This window comes from Eschrichtius robustus, chromosome 2, assembly GCF_028021215.1.
Source record: "Eschrichtius robustus isolate mEscRob2 chromosome 2, mEscRob2.pri, whole genome shotgun sequence".
Classification (NCBI taxonomy): Eukaryota; Metazoa; Chordata; class Mammalia; order Artiodactyla; family Eschrichtiidae; genus Eschrichtius; species Eschrichtius robustus.
Window position 1 is genome coordinate 169,246,903 of NC_090825.1, and position 21,137 is coordinate 169,268,039.

The following is a 21,137-nucleotide window of genomic DNA, read 5'->3' on the forward strand; positions in this document are numbered from 1 at the left end:
TGCCTGCTTACCAGTAAACACGTTTAAATGCAACACTGTCTCACTCTGGCAGTTTTCTTTGTTGTAACTCCAGGTGACTGTGAGGTGAAGCAGGGACAAAACCCAGAACCCATGTCATGAGGCTCAGCGCCCTCGAACTCAATATTCCCCGTTGTCACATAAACAACAGCGTTGCACCAACAAGCACAGTTCCACAATAGTCTCAAAACAATAATGTCAAAAAGGGACACCCTGCCTTGCCCTAACTCTAGTAATCACTCAGGCAGACCCCACTGTCAGCAAACCACCCTCCCTTTGTTCTCTGGCACATACTACCCCGTGCTTTTGGCAGCGTATGCACCGACCACGCGCGGCTTCCTCACCTCAGTATCTGCCTCCACCGAGAGTTGGCGCTCTGCTGCTGAGGCTGGTGTCTACCCTTTCCTGGTGCAGGAAAATCTCTGCAGATCTCCTGACCCGTGTCCTGTGGGAAATGGTGATCTCAGCCAGACCCTCCGCCGCTGAGGCCCCTTTGCTTCCCAAAACTCTAGAATGCAACGCGACACTGTCTCCAAATAAGACGCGCGAAACGCCCGGGATCCCTGAAGTGCGCAGGCTCAGGAGGTGGTGCCTCCTCCTTAATCGGAGGACAAGCTCCAGGTTTCTCGAGAGGCAGAAATGGGCCGAGCCATGTCCCCACGTGCTCTTGCAACAGCTTTCAGTGCTTTCCAGTGTCCCAGAAAGTGCTCTCTCTGTGGCTGGGAAACCTGGGGTCCGAGGTCTGGAGGCCGCCTCTCTCCCCATCAGTGGAAGTTCAAGTAGGGGACAGTGATCAAGGGCTCGGTGGGGACGGCCTGTGAGGCTGACCGGAGCGACCTCAGTCCGCAGGTGAGACCTGTGGGGTGATGGATACCGTACGGAGGAGACCTCCCAGAGGACATGGAGGCCGAGTGAGGACACAGAAACCTTTGTCGCCCTCACTGAGCTTCCAATGGGAAAGCAAAGTGAGGAATGGTCACATTGTGACCGGTGCTTTTCTGGAAGTGATTATAGAAGCGTGAGTGCCCTACTAGTAGGTGGTGTGGTGAACAAAGCCAAAGAAATATCCCTGTGTGCTTAAAAGCTGACATTCTAGTAGAGAAGAAAGAAGATATCTAAGTAAAATTATAACATATCTGATTGTGATTAGTCCTAAACAGAGAAAGAAAACTGGGGAGGAGTGCAGAGGGCTTGGGATCCATGTGTCTATGGGGGCATCTGTGTGTCTGAGCCATTGACTCTGAGGATTTTGTGTCTGTGTCTGAGTGTGTCCTCCTGTATGTGCCATGACAACATCTGTATGATTTTGTGTGTCTGCCTGAGGAGTTACGTGTATATATCCTATGAAATCTGGAATGCTTTTATTTCATATTCTTGCCTAATTTCCCTGGTAGCACTTCCGTTACAATGTTAAATAGAACTGGTTAGAGCAGACATCTTTGTCTTGTTTCTGATCTTACAGAGAAGGTGTTCAGGCTCACTGTGAAGTATGTTGTTACCTCTGAGCTTTTTAATGATGCCTTATTTCAGGTTGAGGAAATTCTCCTCTAGTCATAGTTTATTGCATTTTCCTTGTCAAAGGATACTGAACTTTGTTAATAGCTTTTTGCATCTAATGAGATGATCATTTAGATTTTGACATTTATTCTATTAATAGTTTATTAATTTTAGTGAATTTTAGGATTATTTGTTCTAGTTCTATGGAAAGTGTCATGGGTATTTTGATAGGGATTGCGTTAAATTTGTAGATTTCTTGCCATAGTATGAACATTTTAACTATATTAATTCTTCCAATCCTTGAACCTATGGTATCTTTCCATTTATTTGTATTGTCTTCAATTTCCTTCATCAGTGTCTTATCATTTTCAGACTCTAGGTCTTTAACCTCCTTGGTTAAATATATTCTCAAGTATTTTGTTCTTTTTGATGCAATTGTAAATGGTATTGTTTTCTTAAATTCTCTTTCTGATATTCCATTATTAGTGTATGGAAATGCAACAAATTTCTGTATATTAATCTTGAATCCTGCAACTTTACAAATTTATTTCTTAGTTTTAATAGTTTTTTGGTGGAGACTTTAGGGTATTCTAGGTAAAGTATCATATCATCAGCAAAGAGTAGCAGTTTTACTTCTTCCCTTTCAGTGTGGATGCCTTTTATTTCTTTTTCTTTTCTGACTTTTGTGGCAAGGACTTCCAGTACTATGTTGAATAAAAATAGTGAGAGTGAGCATCCTTGTCTTGTTCCTGATCTTAGAGGAAAAGGTTTCAGCTTTTCACCACTGAGTTTGATATTAACTGTGAGTTTGTCATAAATGGCCTTTATTATGTTGAGATATTTCTTTCTATACCAACTCTGGTGAAAGTTTTTATCATGAATGGATGTTGAATTTTATTAAATGCTTTTTATGCTTCCATTGAGATGATCACATGATTTTTATCCTTCCTTTTGTTTGAAACAAATTCCTCTGTCTTTTCATTTTGCTTAACTTTCTCTGTCTCTATGAAATTAGGTGAAACAGTTACTTATCCCAAGGTTAAATGTGTGTCTTGTGTGGGAAGGTCCCTATACATTCTTGTGTGCCCAGTGGCTTTGGTTTGAGAGCTGGACCTGAAGTGACCACTAGTTTTATCTCATCATGTCATCCTCACAGTGTGCTGACAGCTATCACCTTGGTGGGCAATGGGGCTAGAGATGGAGGGGCTGAAGCCAGAGCTGGGTGTGAGCAAGGGCTTCTCCTATGCTGAGTAGCCAACACTGCCCTATCAGGGTGGGATCAGGTCCAAAGTTGCTGGAGCAGAAACCCTCAGGGTCCAGTTCAATTTGGTTCCATTCCCTCTAAGTGTGTGCTCTCCCCCCTCTCAGTATTGGCACTTTTGCCCCAGAGGGGAGCAGTGCTGGAGCAAAAATAGGGGGAAAAAATAGGTAGTTTGGACTTCATCAAATCAATGACTTTTGGGGTGTGGTGAAGATGGCAGAGTAGGAAGACCCTGAATTCACCTCCTCCCATGGGCACACCAAAATTACAAGCATTTACAGAGAAACTATTGATGAGAACAACCTGAAGACTAGCAAAAAAGATCTTCTACAAACTAAAGATATAAAGAAGAAACCACAACGCAATGGGTAGGAAGAGCAGAGATGCAGTATAGTCAAGACCCATGCCCATAGATAGATGACTCACAAACATGAAGATAATTACAATTGCAGAGGTTCTTCCCAAGGAGCAAGGGTCCAATCCTCACATTGGCCTCCCCAGCCCGGGGGACCTGCACCAGGAAGAAGAGCCCCCAGAACATTTGTCTTTGAAAGTCATTGGGGCTTACTTTGGGGAGAGCTAGAGGGTTGTGGGAAAGAGAGACTCCACTCTTAAAGGGCTTACACAAAATCTTACATGCTCCAAGACCCAGGGCAGACACAGTAATTTGAAAGGAGCCTGGGTCAGACCCACTTACTGACATAGGAGAGTCTCCCAGAGAGGCAGGAGGCAATTGGGACTCATGCTGGGGACAAGGCGCTGGCAGCAGCCATTTTGGTGGGCTCATATTAGCATGAGAACACTGGTGTTGGCGAACACCATTTTGGAATCCTCCCTCTAGCTTATTAGTGCCAGGACCTGGCCCCACATACCAGCTGGTTGGCACCAGTCCTGGCACACCCCAGGCCAAGCAGCTAGCCAAGCAGGGACACAGCCCCACCAACCAGCAGGCCAGGTGCTCTAAGACTCCCTGAGCCTCCAGCTGCCCTGAGACCTGACCCTGCCCACCAGAGGGTCCAAGACCCAGTCTCATGCACCCGTGAACTGGAAATAGTACCAGGATTCCTACAGGCTCACAGCCAGAGATTTCTGGACCTGGCTCCACCCACCAGTGGGCTGGCACTAGCCCCAGGACCTGACTTCACACACTAGAGGGTGGGCACCAGCACTGGGAAAACCTGAGCCCTGGCCACACCCACCAATTGGCAGACACAAACCCCAGGACCACTGCAGCCAGCTGTGTGAAGACCTGGCCTACAGTCAGCAGGCTAGTACCACTCTGGGTTTCCCTGGGCCATGGCCCCACTCACTGGAAGGCCAAGACCTTCTCTGGGACTCCCTGGACCATGCAGCCAGCTGTTTCAGGAACCAGCACCAACCACTAGCAGGCTGACACCAGCCCCAGGACCCCTCCTCTGTGCCATAGCCCCATCCACCTTCAGGCCGACACTAGCTCCAAGAACACTGACCCTGCAGCCAGGCAACCCAGGACATGGGTCCACAAACCAGTGGGCCAGCACTAGCCCCCGGAACCCATGGGCTCCAAGCCAGCCTTGTCATGACCTGGCCCTGCCCACCAATGGGCCAGAACCAAGACTCCCCTGGATGTGCCATGACCTGACCTCAACCGTCAGCAGCTGTCAACCTCTCTGCACAAGCTTTCCTGGCAACCAGCTAGACCATGGGCCAGCCATACCTACCAACGCTCCCATAGTAGTCATCCAACTAAAACAGAAAGACCCACGCAGCCCACATGGATAGCACACCTAGAGCCTATAGCTCTAGTGACCAGAGGGGAGTGTGCTGCTGGGCAACACAGGATGTCTTCTACATAAGGCCACTTCTCCAAGATTGGGAAACATAAGCAACCTACCAAATTCATTGATATAAAAACAGTGAATTAGGCAAAATGCGGCAATGGAGGAAAATGTTCCAAATGAAGGAGCAAAATAAAACCCCAGAAGTAGAAATAAGTGAAGTGCATATAAGCAATCTACCTGATAAAAAGTTCAAGGTAATAATCATAATGATGCTCAAAAAACTCCAGAGAAGAATGGGTGAACACAGTGAGAAGTTAGAATTTTCTAACAAAGGCAAAAAAATATAAAGAATCAAAAAGAGCTGAAAATACAATAACTGGAATAAAAAATACACTGGAAGGAAGGCACAGTAGTTTAGTTGATACAGAGGAACAGATCAGCAAACTGGAAGAGAGAGCAGTGGAGATTACTCAAGCTGAACAGGAAAACAAACAAAAAAAAATCTTTTAAAATAAGGACAGTATAAGATACAACATACAGCATACTAATGTTCACATTATAGGGGTCCCAGAAGGAAAAGAGAGTGAAAAGGGGGCAGAAATGTATTTAAAGACATAGTACCTGAAAACGTCCATAAACTGGGGCAGGAAACAGACCTACAGGTTCAAGAAGCACAGAGAGTCCCAAACAGGATTAACCTAAAAAGGATCACAAGACATATTGTAATTAAAATGGGGAAAATTAAAGATAAAGAGAATATTAAAAGCAGTAAGGGCAAAGCTCTAAATTGCATACAAGGCAACTCCCATAAGGCTATCAGCTGACTTTTCAGCAGAATCTCTGCAGGACAGAAGGGAGTGCCACAATATATTTAAGGTGCTGAAGAGAAAAAGCTACAACCAAGAATACTCTACCTGGTAAGGCTTTCATTTAAATTTCATGGAAAGATCAAAAGTTTTGTAGAGAAGAAAAATCTAAAGGGGTTAAGCACCATGTTTCACTGAAAGTTTTACTTTCATTTCAGGTTCATAGGATTCACTGGCAAATAAGCACTCCACACTAAGTTAAGCAAAAATTTAAAGAGTTTATTGGATTAACACAAGAATACAGTATATCAATTAAGCATTATTCCCAATAACCAAAAGGTGGAGGTAACTCAAGCATCCATCAACGGTTAAATGGATCAAAGAAATGAGGCACATACACACATCAGAGTGTTGTTAGGCTTTTAAAAGAAAGCAAATCTGACACCTGCTACAACATGGATGAACCTTGAGGACATTATGCTAAGTGTAATCAGCCTGTCAAAAAAGTTGAAACACAGTATGATTCCACTTGTATGAGTTACCTGGCATAGTCAATTCATAAAGACAAAAAGTAGAATGGTTTTTGGCCAGGGGCTGGGTGACAGGGAGAATGAGGAGTTGTTGTCTAATGGGTATGGAGTTGTGGTTTTGGAAGACGAAAATAGTTCCGGAGGTTGGTTTCACAATGTTAATGTATTTCACAATATTTACCCATATACTTTAAAAATAATGAAAATGTAAATTTTTATTGCATGTATATTACCACAATCAAAAGTAGCCCAGACCAGATAAAAGTTCGGTTTAAAATCAAATGTGCCCGCACTTCCCTGGTGGTCCAGTGGTTAAGAATCCACCTTCCAATGCAGGGGACGTGGGATCCATCCCTGGTCCGGGAACTAAGATCCCACATGCTGCGCGGCAACTGAGCCTGCATGCCACAGCTAGAGAGCCCGTGCTTCAACTACAGAGCCCAGACGCTCTGGAGCCCCCGCACCACAACTAGAGAGAAGCCCGCACGCCGCAACACAGAGCCCACGCAGCTGCAATGAAAGATCCCACATGCCACAACGGAAGATCCCGCATGCGGCACTAAGACCCCAGGCAGCCAAATAGATAAATTAAAAAAAAAAAAAAAAAATCAAATGTGCCAGGTGGAGACAGGCTCTCCCCACAGGCCACAGAGGGTTCTGCACAGCAAAGCTTTCTCCAAGGGGCGCGGCATACGTCTGTCCAATCAGGGGCGCCGGTGGGGCAGGTGGGTGGTGCTACACAGCTTCCCGACTTTGTGGTATCCACTCGCTTTGGCCCACCCCAGGGTCGACTCTTCTGTGCCCTTCACCGTTGCTAGTTCCTTTGCCACAGTCTCTGTCGCGCTGTGATCTGCACTGGTCGTTAGGAGGGACCCAGGAAACCTAGAAATGGTGAGTGTGCTGCCCCCTGGCGTGCGGAGACGGAGAGGAGAGGCTGGTTGGAACCGGCCGTGGCGGGACCGGGCCTCCCCGCGGTCAACTCCCGAGTCTGCGGACCGAGTCCACCCCCGGGCGCCGCTCAGACCTCATTCCCTCCGGCTCGCAGCGTGGGGGCGGGGCCGGTAGCGGGGCCACCGCGCGTCCTGTCCTGTGACTGCGCGCGGCGACTGGGGCCCTGACCCCGGGGCCTCTCTGGGCAGCTCTGTGCCCGCAGCCCCGCGTATTCCTCAGATTGTGCGGTGACCACGGGGAGGGTCATCAGGGGACAGTACTGACTAGGTCTCCAGGGGTTCGTGCGTGGAAGGATCTGTGGTCTGTGGGTTCCCAGCCTCTCCTTTTTGACACAGGGGGACAACTTTCCTCCTGAGTTTTCCAACTGTTTGGGAAGCAAGATTTCAAATCCACGATGCTGTCCCCCCAGAGTAGCTGGCAACAAATGCCTAAATTTCCAGATCGCTCCCCGCATTCCCAAAACACTCTTCCCCACACTGATTCACAACAGCATTACCAACTATCCATTTTCGGGGTTCATTTCAAAGAGGTCCAGTATTTTAACTGTATATCCTTAACAGTGGCTTATCCTGAGCCATGGTTGGCTTTTTTTTTTTTTTTTTTTTTTTTTTGTCTGTGGGTATTTTACGTGAGAGGAAAGCAGAGAATAACCACCTGGAATTCGTTGTATGAAATCTTTTCTCCTCCAAGTTTATTTTCAAGGGACAGACATCCTATGGGAAATCCTTTGATGAGGTTCTTCTTTGGAACTTTCCTGGGAGAACTGTCCTGTAAGAACTACCCCCTCTGGGTGTGTCACCTTGAAAAGATTTATTCACTTATTTAAGTCTCTCTTTTTCAATAGAGGTGAAATGTATCTAATTTATAGAGCTTGAAAGACAATATAAGAGATTTCCGAAGAGACAAGAAAGAGGTGAATTTAAGCCAAAAGAGAATATTCCAGGGTTACATTCCATTTGTTAAGAACTGTGGTTTCACTAAAGTGGGAAGGGGGAGAGTCTTTGCCTCCACTGCCCCACCTTCACCCTCCCCTTAAACCCTCTGCCTTTTGAAAGCAGATCGTTTTCACTGAGATGCTGGACACTCCAGGTGTCTGTCCCTGGGCTAGCAGGGACCTCTGAAGTCTTCTTCATGGCCTGGCTTTTTTTTTTTTTTTCCATCCTGTGGTTTTTCTAATGGATATTCAGGATTTTTGTAATCTCATAGCTATCCAAGCTCCACTTGTAAATTTTAAGAACTTTAATTGAAAGTTAAATTGAAGTTGCTGTTTGTAGACACTTAACACCCATGAATCCCCAGCCATCATGACAAATCCCTGAGTGTTGTCTTAAGAAAATGATGCTGGTCATCACAGCTTCAGCATCTCTTGTTTTTTGATGCTCATCTCCCCCTGCTGATCTCAGAGTTTCCTGGCTTCGCCTCCCCCCCCCCCCCTCACCCTTTTGCTGTCCGGTGCAGTGATCTGGTGAGAGAAACTGCTGCCTACTCCTCCACCCCTATCCCCACCCCCTACACTACATCTGAGTTTCAAGTTTTATTATTGCAATAAAAGCGCTTTATGCTTTCTTTTCTCAAAAAAAGAAAGGATTGTGGTTTCACTTTTTTCTTCCCCTGAGAATGTGTGGTAAGTTTCTGAGGTGCGTACTTTCTTTTTGGATGATTTCAATAGGAATTCCAGGGCTTAGACTTGAAAATCAGAAGTGTTCAAGTGTGGTTAATTATTTACAAAACAATGTATTACCGTGAAAATGATAATTAACTGATGCCTTCTTTTATAAATAAATAGATATTTGGGGTTTTCTGGTTGAACTAGTAAAAGTGCCTTATGATTTTCTTCCTTCCTTTCTGCAAAAATACTGGGTTTGAATGATTTTGCTGGATTGTTCAAACACTGGGCTTGTGTCATTTAAAATATAAAAGTAGGTCCCAAACAACTCCAGTGGGGTGTAGAGAACTGTGGTCAGCGACCCAAGTTAATGCCTCCTTAAGGCTGCAAAGGGAAGTACTTGAAGGTCCAGTCGGTTCTTCTTGGGGAGCCTACCTCCTACCTGGTCACACCCACCATGGAAGGAGTGAAACTACAGAGCCCCAGAAAGCTGGGAAAGCAAGTGCACATGGGGGCGAGGGGGTTGTAGTTGTGGTTCCTTTAGACCTCGACATTTTTAGACATTACTTTTTTGAGTGTTGTATCCATAATGTCGGTGCATTCAGTGTAATTTGTGCACAGGGTAGTCTGTGGAGGTTGGTGTTCTGTCTCCTTGTCAAAGTGTTTAGGAATTTGGGAGTTCATTTGGGTCGGAACCTGCTGAGAAATTCCTCACTTGCGAGAATGGAAGCCTGGGGGAGGAAGGGCTTGCATACCGTATGCCAGGCAAGAGAAGAGTATGTGCAGCTGCCAGAGTTTTATTTTTGGGTCCCTACCCTTCTTCACCAGGGACAGACTCACTTCTAGGGGTTCTATCTCAGTCGGGAGTGTCTGGACCACAATTTTAAGAACATGTTTAACTTTCTGAATGTGGGTTTTCGTTTTGAACTGTAGGGAAGCGGTGTGCTTATCTCAGCTGATTCAAATATGTGCTTTTCTTTCCTTTGGATTCCTTTATCTATTGAATATTGTAGTCCTGTAATTCTTCTTTTCCTTAGTAGAAAAATAACCCCTCTGCATCCACACAGTTTGCACTACTTTTTACATCTTGTATTACTACAGTACATTTGTTACAATTACTGAACCCATATTCGTGTGTTAAAGTCCACAGTTTACATTATTCTTGACTATTTGTGTTATATGCTCTGTGGGGTTGCAAACGTTTAATGGCATATATCCATCATTTCTGTAGTATATAGAGTAGTTTCATTTCCGTCAAATCCCTTAAACTCCACCTGTTGGTTCATCCGTTTCTCCCTCCAACCCCCAAATCCTTATCAACCAAAGATCTTTTTACTAGCTTGTAATTTTGTCTTTTTCAGAATGTCTTACATTTGAAATCATACAGTATATAGCCTTGTCAGTTGGCTTCTTTCACTTAGCAATATGCTTTTGTGTTTCCTCCATGTGTTTTCATGGCTTGATACCTCATTTCTTTCTCTTTTTTTTTACTGAACAATATTTTATCGTATGGATATGCCACTGATTGCTTATCCATTCGACTCTTGAAGGATAACTTGCTTACCTCTAACTCTTGCAATTATGAATAAAGTGCATACAAACATTCATATGCAGGTTTTTTGCAAATATAAGGTTTCAGCTCACTTAGGTCAATACCAAGGTGTGATTGCTGGATCTTACTATATAAGAGTATAATTAGTATAATTAGTTTTGACATAAAATTCCTATCTTCCAACGTAGGCATACCAAATTCTGTTCCCACCAGCAGTGAATGAGGATTACCTGCAGCTTCACGTCTTGGCTGTATCTGGTGTTCTGAGTCTTTTCATTTTAGCCATGTATAAGTGTGTAGGGACATCTCTTTCTCCCTCTTTTTTGGTAATTCTCCAAGAACATATGTTGAGCATGTTTTCATACTGCTTATTTCCCATTTGCATATTTTCTTTAGTGAGGTGTCTGTTCTGATCTTTAGCCCATTTTTAACTGGGTTGTTGGTGTTTTTACTGTTGAGTTTAAGAGTTCTTTGTATATTTTGAATACCAGTCATTTATCAGATATTTACAAAGATTTTCACCTTGTCTGTGACCTGTCTTAACACTTTCCCAGGACACAAGTTTTTCATATTAAAGAAGTAAAACTTTTTTTTTTTTCTTTGTGGATTTTTTGTTTTTTTGGTGTTGTATCTGAAAAGTCATCACTACAGCCAAGGTCACCTAGATTTTCTCTTATGTTATATCTAGTAGTTTTTACTTTTGCATTTCACATTTAGATCTCTGATCTATTTTGAGTTAATTTTTGTGAAAGGCTTGTGTTTACCTTCCTTTTGTGTGTACATATGTGAGTGTGTGTGTGCTTTGTACGTGGCTATCTGTTATTTCCATCACTATTTTTTTTAAGGTTTTCTTTTGTCCATTGAATTGCCTTTACTTCTTCGTCAAAGATCAGTTGAATACATTTTTTGTGTGTTTATAGGAAAGCAATTGATATTTATATTCTTCAGCCTTGCTGTACACTTTTATTAATTCCCAGAGTTATGTCTGTTTGTTGTGGATGCTATCAGATGTTTTACATAGAAAATCATGTCATATAGAACAGACAGTCTTATTTCTTGCTTACCAGTCTATGTACCTTTTATTTTCTTTTCATGTCTTACTGCATTGGCCAGAGCTTCCAGTACACTGTTTGATAGATCCTTTCTTGCTCTGTTCTTATATTCCCTGTGAAGCATCCAGTTTCTTACCATTAAGTACGATATTAACTACAAGTGTTGTGTAGATTTTTTTAAAAAAAACAGAGAGTTCCCTTCTATTATTAGTTTATTATCATAGTGGATGTTCGATTGTATCAAATCTTTTTTCATTTTTTATTTCCCTCTCCTTTCATTTTTGATATTAATAATTTCTTCCCTCTTTGCCTGGTAATCTTGACTAGATGTTTATCAATTTTATTAAATTAATCTTTCAAAGAACCAGCTTTTGGTTTTGTTAATTTTCTCTATTGCTTTCCCATAATTACATTGATTCCTCTTTTAACTTTTAATGTTTCTTTTCTTCTGCTTACTCCCATTTTAATTTGCTGTTATTTTTATTGCTTCCTCAGTTAGATGCTTACGTTATTGAATATAGATCTTTGGGTTTTTCTAGTGTATTTATTTGATAGCCTAAACTTCCCTCTTTACGTTAGTTATGCTGCATCCCACAACCTTTAATAAGGTGTATGTTCATTTCCTTTAGTCACAAAATAGTCTCTCTTAAGACTTCTTCTGTGATCCCATATATTATTAGAATTCTGTTATTGAATTGCCATGTATGTTGGGGGTTTCCAGCTATCTTCCTGTCATTTATCTCTAGAATATGTCATTGTGGACTGAGAGCATATTTCGTATGGTTTCTTTCCTTTCAGTTTGTTAAGGTGTGTTCTGTGTTACAAAATGTAGTCTATCTTGGTGAACGTTCCATGTGAACTTCTGAAGAATGTATATTCTGCTGTTATTGCATTAAGTATTCCATAGATCACAGTTAAATCCAGTTGTTTTATTGTGCTGATCAGTTTAACTGTCCTGATTTTCTCCTGCTGGAATTTATAATTCATGGTAAGGGGGCATTGAAGTCTTCCGCTACAGTAGTGGATTCATCTGTTTCTCCTTGCATTCTATCAGCTCCTTTCTCCATGCATTCTAATGCCCCTCTGTTGTTATGCATGTACACATGAAGGATTGCTATGCCTTCATGGAGAATGGGCCCCCTTGTCTTTATGTAATGCCCTCTTCATCTGTGAGTTTTCCTTGGTCAGAAATCTGCATTGTCTGAAATTCATACACCTACACCAGCTTTCCTTCATTAGTGTTGGCGTGGGACATTTTCCTCCATTCCTTTACCTTTCATCTGAGTCTTTATATATTTGAAGTGGGTTGCTTGGGCTTCCTTGGTGGCGCAGTGGTTAAGAATCCGCCTGCCAATGCAAGGGACACGGGTTCGAGCCCTGGTCCAGGAAGATCCCACATGCCGCGGAGCAACTAAGACCGTGCGCCGCAACTACTGAGCCTGCGCTCTAGAGCCTGCAAGCCACAACTACTAAGCCCACGTGCCACAATTACTGAAGCCCGCATGCCTAGAGCCCACACACTGCAAGGAAGAGCAGCCCCCGCTCACCACAGCTAGAGAAAGCCCACGCACAGCAACGAAGACCCAATGCAGCCAAAAATAAAAAATAATGAAAAATAAAATATTTTAAAAATAAATAAATTTTTAAAATAAAGTGGGTTTCTTTTTTTTAATATTTATTTATTTATTTGGCTGCGCCTGGTCTTAGTTACAGCACGTGGGATCTTCATTGCAGCATGCTTGATCTTTAGTTGTGGGATGTGGGGTCTTTAGTTGCAGCATGTGAGATATTCTAGTTGCGGCATGCGAAATCTTTTAGTTGCAGCATGTGGAATCTTTAGTTGTGGCCCGCAAACTCTTAGTTGCAGCATGTGGGATCTAGCTCCCTGACCAGGGATCAAACCCGGGCCCCCTGCATTGTGAGCATGGAGTCTTAGCCACTGGACCACGAGGGAAATCCCTAAAGTGGGTTTCTTATAGGCAACATATAACTGTGATTTTTTAAATCTGATATTACTGTATCTGTCTTTCAACTGTATTGAGAACATTGATGATTAAAGTTGTTGATCAGGTCAGATGAATATTTACCACACCTTTTACTGTTTTCTCTTTCTTGCCCTTGTTTTTGTTTGTTTGTTTGTTTAATTTTTATTTATTTTTGGCTGTGTTGGGTCTTCTGCACGTGGGCTTTCTCTACTTGTGGCGAGTGGGGGCTACTCTTCATTTCGGTGCGCAGGCTTCTCATTGTGGTGGCTTCTCTTGTTGTGGAGCACCGGCTCTAGGCATGCGGGCTTCGGTAGTTGTGGCACACAGGCTCAGTAGTTGTGGCCCGCGGGCTCTAGAGCACAGGCTTAGTTGCTCCATGGCATGTGGGATCTTCCCGGATCAGGGCTCAAACCCGTGTCCCCTGCATTGGCAGGTGGATTCTTAACCACTGTGCCACCAGGGAAGTCCCTTGTCCTTGTTTTTTTTCTGTCTTCCACCTTTTTCCTGCCTTCTCTGGCTTTAATTGAGCAATTTACATGATTCATTTTTTTTTATCTGCTCTTAGTATATCAATAACACATTTTAAAAAAATATTTTTTGTGGTTGCCTTTGAGTTTGAGTTTACATTTACAACTAAGCCACATCCTCTGTCAAGTATAGGCATACCTCATTTTACTGTGCTTTGCTTTATTGCACTTTGCAGATATTGCATTTGTAGCAACCCTATGGCAGACAAGCTATTGGCACCATTTTTCTAACAGCATTATCTTTAATTAAGGTGTGTTCATTTTTTCTAGGCATAATGTTATTGCAACTTAACAGATTGAAGTATAGTTTTTCGTTTGTTTGTTGTTTGGCTGCACCACGCAGCTTGTGGGATCTTAGTTACCCGACCAGGGATTAAACCTGGGCCCTTGGCAGTGAAAACACCAAGTCCTAACTACTGGACCACCAGGGAATTCCCTACAGTATAGTGTTTATATAACTTTTTTTTTTAATTTATTTATTTATTTATTTATTTATTTATTTATTTATTTACTTATGGCTGTGTTTGGTCTTCGTTTCTGTGCGAGGGCTTTCTCTAGTTGTGGCAAGTGGGGGCCACTCTTCATTGCGGTGCGCGGGCCTCTCACTGTCACGGCCTCTCTTGTTGTGGAGCACAGGCTCCAGACGCGCAGGCTCAGTAATTGTGGCTCACGGGCCTAGTTGCTCCACAGCACGTGGGATCTTCCCAGACCAGGGCTCGAACCCGCGTCCCCTGCATTGGCAGGCAGATTCTCAACCACTGCGCCACCAGGGAAGCCCTATATAACTTTTATATGCACTGGGAAACCAAAAAATTCATGTGAGTGGCTTCATTGCAATATTCACTTTACCACGGTGGTCTGGAACCAAGCCCAAAATAACTTCAAGGTATGTCTGTACTATTATACCACTTCACTGGTTGTACAAGTACCTCGTACCACACTACTCCCAATTCCCCCTTCCCTATCCCTTGTCATATTGCTGTCATTTATTTCATTTATCTATTAGCTTATTATTACCAAATACATTGTTGCTAATATTATTTTGAACAAAGTACCATCTGTTACATTAATGACAGTAAATATCAAAGATATTTTACCATCCTTTATTCCTTTTATAATCCTCCACTGTTGTCATTTACATTTTTTCTGATGAATTTTTGAACATTCATTCAAAGTAGGTGTACTAATGACAAATTCCCTCAATTTTTGTCTCAGAAGGTCCTTATTTCTTCTTTTTTAAAAAATATTTATTTACTTGGCTGCGTCGGTTCTTAGTTGCGGCACATGGGATCTTCATTGCAGCATACGGGATCTTTAGTTGCGGCATACAAACTCTTAGTTGCAGCATGTGGGATCTAGTTCCCTGACCAGGGATCAAACCCAGACCCCCTGCATTGGGAGCATGGAGTCTTAGCCACTGGACCACCAGAGAAGTTCCCCTTATTTCTTCTTTATTTTTGAAGAATGATTTTGCTTAACACAATTCTAGGAGAGTGGGCTTCCCTGGTGGCGCAGTGGTTAAGAATCTGCCTGCCAATGCAGAGGACACGGGTTCGAGCCCTGGTCTGGGAAGATCCCACATGCCACGGAGCAACTAAGCCAGTGTGCCACAGCTACTGAGCCTGCACTCTAGAGCCTGCGAGCCACAACTACTGAGCCTGCTTGCCACAACTACTGAAGCCCATGCACCTAGAGCCTGTGCTCCGCAACAAGAGAAACGACCACAATGAGAAGCCTGTGCACCGCAACGAAGAGTAGCCCCCACTGGCCAGAACTAGAGAAAGCCCACGCATAGCAATGAAGACCCAACACAGCCAAAAATTAATTAATTAATTTTTAAAAATTCTAGGAGTGTTTTTTTTAATTTCAAAACTTTAAATATTTTGTGCCATTCTGTTCTTGTTTGCACAATGTCTGAAAAGAAGTCTGATTAATTCAAATTTTTGTTTCTCTGTACCTAAGAAGTGTTTTCCCCTCTGGCTTCTTTCAATATATTCTTTTTGTCTTTGATTTTTCACTAGTTTGACTATGATATATAGTAGTCCCTTGGTGCCCTTGAGGGATTGGTTCCAGAATCTGCCACGGATACTGAAATCCATGGATGCTCAAGTCCCATAGTTGGCCTTCCGTATTCGTGGGATCCACATCCATAAGTATGGAGGGTTGACTGTATATTTATTGAAAAAATACACATATAGGTGGACCCATACAGTTCACACCCATGTTGTTCAAGGGTCAACTGTACTTGGGTGTGCACTTCTGATGTTTTCATATTTAGTGTTCCTGTATCTACAGTTTGCAGTCTGTCATTAATTTTAGGAAATTTTGGTGGTGTTTTTTTTTTCTGGGTTTATTTATTTATTTATTATTTATTTATTTATTTATTTATTTATTATTTTTTGGCTGTGTTGGGTCTTTGTTGCTGAGTGCAAGCTTTCTCTAGTTGGGGGGGTGGGACTACTCTTCGTTGCAGTGCACGGGCTTCTCATTGCAGTGGCTTCTCTTGTGGAGCACGGGCTCTAGGCCCCCGGGTTTCAGTAGTTGTGGTTCGCGGGCTCTAGAGCGCAGGCTCAGTAGTTGTGACACACGGGCTTAGTTGCTCCGTTGCATGGGGGATCTTCCCAGACCAGGGCTCAAACCCGTGTCCCCTGCACTGGCAGGCAGTTTCTTAACCACTGCACCAACAGGGAAGTCCAAAATTTTGGTGTTTATTAATTCACTTATTTTTTCTGTTTCTTTCTGTTTTTTCCTTCATGTATTAGCATTATGTGTATTTTAAACATTCTGTTCAAGAACATTGTCCTGGGGTTCATGGATGTTGTATTCTGTATTTTTTGTTCTTTTTTGTCTTTGTATTAGATTCTGGTCTAATAAATAAATAGACTTTTTTGTCAGTATAGGCTTTATTAGGAACAGAATATTTGGGGCACGTTTCAAAATTCCATCTTCCTTTTCTCTTTCCCAATTCTGGAGACACTGGCTTGCCTTTTGACCTCAGTGCACTCATGGATCTAAGAAGAGTTGTTCATCTCAAGATTTTTCATTTTCTTCTTGTGAGACCGAGAATGACATATTCTAAGTTCCCTAAATTCCAGACTGGAAGTTAGCAGGACACCATCTACATTAGCTGGTTGGGAATAGCTTTCCTGAAATTGGAGAATGGAGATTTTATATTCTTTTGGAGGAAAGCACTGCTGACATTTTTACATATTTTATAATCATGGGCTAATTTACCATCAAGCCATGTGGACTTCAGTGAACTTGCAATCTGCAGCTCTTAACCTGTTCCTCAAGTGCAGCAAGGACCAGGATGCACCGTTCAGGATTGACTGGAAAGAGACCTTTTGGTACATCGTCTCATTAGCTATTCTAAAAAATGGCTGGAAGCAGCCCCAAGGCACATGAGTTCAGGGATTCTTTCATTCTAAGTTGTCATGCCTCTTCCTCATGTCTGAGCTCTAAGTTTCAAATAATGTTTTAACCTATCAAATCAGGGGAAAAAGTGAAGAATTGTGTCTGTGACAAATATTACACAAGTTAAAAGCAACACTTCCCCACAGGAATATTTACATTCAGGCAGCTGCCTCTGATTACTTCTAATGGCCTGGAGGACTTTAGGACAGTGTGACCAGCTGGGCTTTGTTACAAGTTTGATTTCTACAGGCCTCCTGGACTCTCATGTTGGGTAATGGGACTAGAAGAAAAAGCTTCCAGTTCTTCACTGTGTTTTTATTTATTGAAACCTCATGCAGATTTGACCCTTTGCCTCATGGAGTGCTGTGAATGGTGGGGTGATAAGGAAGAAGATGAAAGAATCTTTCTCACAAGGAATTAGTGGTCTTAAAATGATAATATTTGTTTCATTCCTATAGCATTTCCCAACCATTTCCCAACATGCTGCACACCATGCCATTAGAGAGAAATGAGATGTAATGTGATCACAGTAAAAATGTGTAAATAATTTGTATGTGTTCATGATGCCATTAAACTTAACAAAGGAATAGGACTTCCCTGTTGGTCCAGAGGTTAGGACTCTGTGCTTCCACTGCAGGGGGCCCGGGTTTGATCCCTGGTCGAGGAACTAAGATCCTGTGTGCCACACAGCATGGTGGGAAAAAAAACCCAAAAAACTTACGAAGGGGTAAGTGTGGACAGAGAGTAAGCTTTTGATGATCATAGTTAGATAAAAGTCATAGATAAATGTTTGGAGAAGACAGACTCATACATAACCCTCCTATAAATGGAGTATAGATGTCTAGTGCTGTCAGTGTCACACATCTGACTGTACACTTATTTGGGATATTTTTAGGACTCAGTAGCTTTTGAGGATGTGGCTGTGAACTTCACCCTGGAAGAGTGGGCTTTACTGGATCCTTCACAGAAACTACAGAGATGTGATGCGGGAAATCTTCTGGAACCTGGCCTCAGTAGGTAAGGATGACAACATTCCTTCACTTTGTCAGTTTGAGAATGAGTTTTTCTTGCCCACCGACATTTTTCCAAGATGTGGAACATGGAAAAGGAAGAATGTTGGTAAGTAAACTAGACATGGTCACAGCTCTAGGCATGGACCTAGACTCTAATAGTTTTTCTGTAACTTCTAATACTTTGGAATTATTCTGGGTCTACATTTTAGGAAAAACATGGGAAGATCATGTCATTGAAGATCAGTACAAAAACCAGGAGAGAAAACTAAGCTGAGTTGAACTCACAATGAGAAGCAGTGTCTCATGTGAGCATCCTAGTATGTTATGAAAATTTAAAAAGAAGTAAACACAGAAACTAACACACCATTGTAAAGCAATTATACTCCAATAAAGATGTTAAATAAATAAATAAATAAATAGAAGCAAACAACAAATAATCCCTGCTTTAAATGTATTTATTAGAAAATTTTCAAAAAAAAAAAGAAAGAAAGAAAAATTTCCCCCAAAATACTGTCTGAAATGTGACATAGTTGTTCAGTGTTTGCAAAATATTTCTCTTGGAAACAGTATTAGTAAACCCTACGTATGAATGTTACTGTTTAAATAGTTTCAAGGGTGAAGTCCTCTTGCAGAGCATTCAGTATATTCAATTTCAAACAATTCAGGTGAGGGAGAAACTCTACACTATCCCTATAAATCATAATAAATATAAGTATAAAATCATTAATAAAGAAATAATTAACAGTGTGTTTCTCATTATTTACAGAAGTCATATGGTTGAGGCACTCTGTGAAAATAAAGAGGGTGGTCCATGTGGAGAAATCTTCAGCCTTATTCCAAATCTCAGTCTGAACAAGAAAACTACTGAAGTAAAACCACATGAATACGGTGCATGTGAAAAAATTTTTACGTGTCATTCATCCCTTAATAGACATATGAGATGTCACACTGAACACAAACCATATGAGTATGAGAAATATGGAAAGAAGACATATAAATGTAAGGCATGTGGGAAAGCCTTTAGTTATCTGCAGTGTTTTAAAAAACATGAAAAATCACAATGGAGAGAAAATGTATAAATGTAAAGACTGTGGGAAAGCTTTTATTATGTGTCTCAAAACCCTTTGAAGACACGTGATAACGCATACTGGAGGTGCTCCTTATAAATGTAAGGAACGTGGGAAAGCCCTCAGTTGTTCCAGTTACACTTTGAGTGCATGAAAGAACTCACACTGAAGAGAAACCCTATCAGTGTAAACACTCTGGAAGAGCCTATAGATATCAAACACATGACAGAACTGGCACAGTAGAGCAGTTCTATGAATGTAAGCAATGTGGTAAGGCTTATATTTCCCTTTGAGGTTTCAAAATACATGAAAGAAATCACAGTGGCGAGAAACCATATGAATGTAAAACATGTACCAAAGCATTCAGTTGCCCCAGTTCTCTTCAAAGACATGGAAGAATTCATACTGGAGAGAAACCCTATCAATGTAAGGCATGTGGGAAAGCCTACAGATACCAGAGTTCCTTACATACACACGAGAGGACTCACAAAGGAGAGAAACGCTATGAATGTAAGCAGTGTGGAAAAGCCTTTCTTCCTCTTTCTAGCTTCTGAGCATACATGATCATTCACACTGGAGATGGACCTTATAAATGTAAGGAATGTGAGAAAACATTCTTTTCTCCCAGTTCATTTCAAATACATGAAAGGAGACACACTGGAGAGAAACCCTATGAATGTAAAATATGTGGTAAAGGCTTCAGTTGTTCCAGTTATGTGCAAGTACATGAAAGAATTCATACTAGAGAGGAACCCTTTATTTTATTTATTTATTTTTTTAAACATTTTTATTCTTTTATTTTTGGCTGCGTTGGGTGTTTGTTGCTGCACGTGGGCTTTCTCTAGTTGTGGCGAGCAGGGGCTACTCTTTGTTGCGGTGCACGAGTTTCTCATTGCAGTGGCTTCTCTTGTTGCGGAGCATGGGCTCTAGGTGCGTGGGCTTCAGTAGCTGTGGCTTGCAGGCTCTAGAGCGCAGGTTCAGTAGTTGTGTCACACGGGCTTAGTTGCTCCGCAGCAGGTGGGATCTTCCCGGACCAGGGCTCGAACCCGTGTCCCCTGCATTGGCAGGTGGATTCTTAACCACTGTGCCACCAGGGAAGTCCTGAAAGAAACCCTTTAAATGTGATAAATGTGGGAAAGCTTTCATTTATCACACAAACTTTCAAAGACATATGAGACTGCACACTGGAGAGAAACCATACAGATGTGAAGAATGTGGGAAAGACTTTAGTCATCCCAGTTCATCCTGAAGGCATGAAAGGAGTCACTGGATAAATACTCTTGAATGTAAACAACGTGGGAAAGACTTCATTTGACCCCATCCCTACATGTTAAAACTCTCATGGAAAAGAAAAAAAAATGTGGGTAACATTAGAAAACTTGCTGGAAATTAATCTATGTATAAAGCGTAAGAAAATTTTCAATATGAAAGAATTATAAAAATTTAAATATGTTTGCTAAGCCTCTTTTTTTTTTTTTTTTTTATGTTAACTGAAGGTTTTTCATAGCTGTCCTTTATCAGGTTGAGGAAGTTTTCCTTCAATTCTTAGTTTGCTGAGAGTTTTTTGTTTTTGTTTTTGTTTTTTAATTTATTTATTTATTTTTGGCTGTGTTGGGTCTTCGTTTCTGTGCGAGGGCTTTCTCTGGTTGTGGCAAGTGGGGGCCACTCTTCATGGCGGTGTGCGGGCCTCTCACTATCGCGGCCTCTCTTGTTGCGGAGCACAGGCTCCAGACGCGCAGGCTCAGTAGTTGTGGCTCACGGGCTTAGTTGCGCCGCGGCATGTGGGATCTTCCCAGACCAGGGCTCGAACCCATGTCCCCTGCATTAGCAGGCAGATTCTCAACCACTGCGCCACCAGGGATGCCCAGCCTCTTTCTTAAAGGACATCATTGGACTGTGGATTTTTACCAATTATTGTTTTTATTATTTTATTTTTATTTTTATTGAAGTATAGTTGCTGTACAATATTATATGTTACAGGCATACAATATAGTTATTCACAATTCTTAAAGGTTATACTCCATTTGTAGTTATTATAAAATATTGACTGTATTCCTTGTTTGTACCATATATCCTTGTAGCTTATTTTATACCTGCC

At 42.1% G+C, this 21,137-nt stretch overlaps 1 pseudogene; it reads left to right on the forward strand.

Annotated features, from left to right (window-relative positions):
- Positions 1-472: 472 nt before the first annotated feature.
- On the forward strand, positions 473-20,288 carry LOC137759053 (zinc finger protein 627-like; annotated as a pseudogene).
- The last annotated feature ends 849 nt before the right edge of the window (positions 20,289-21,137 follow it).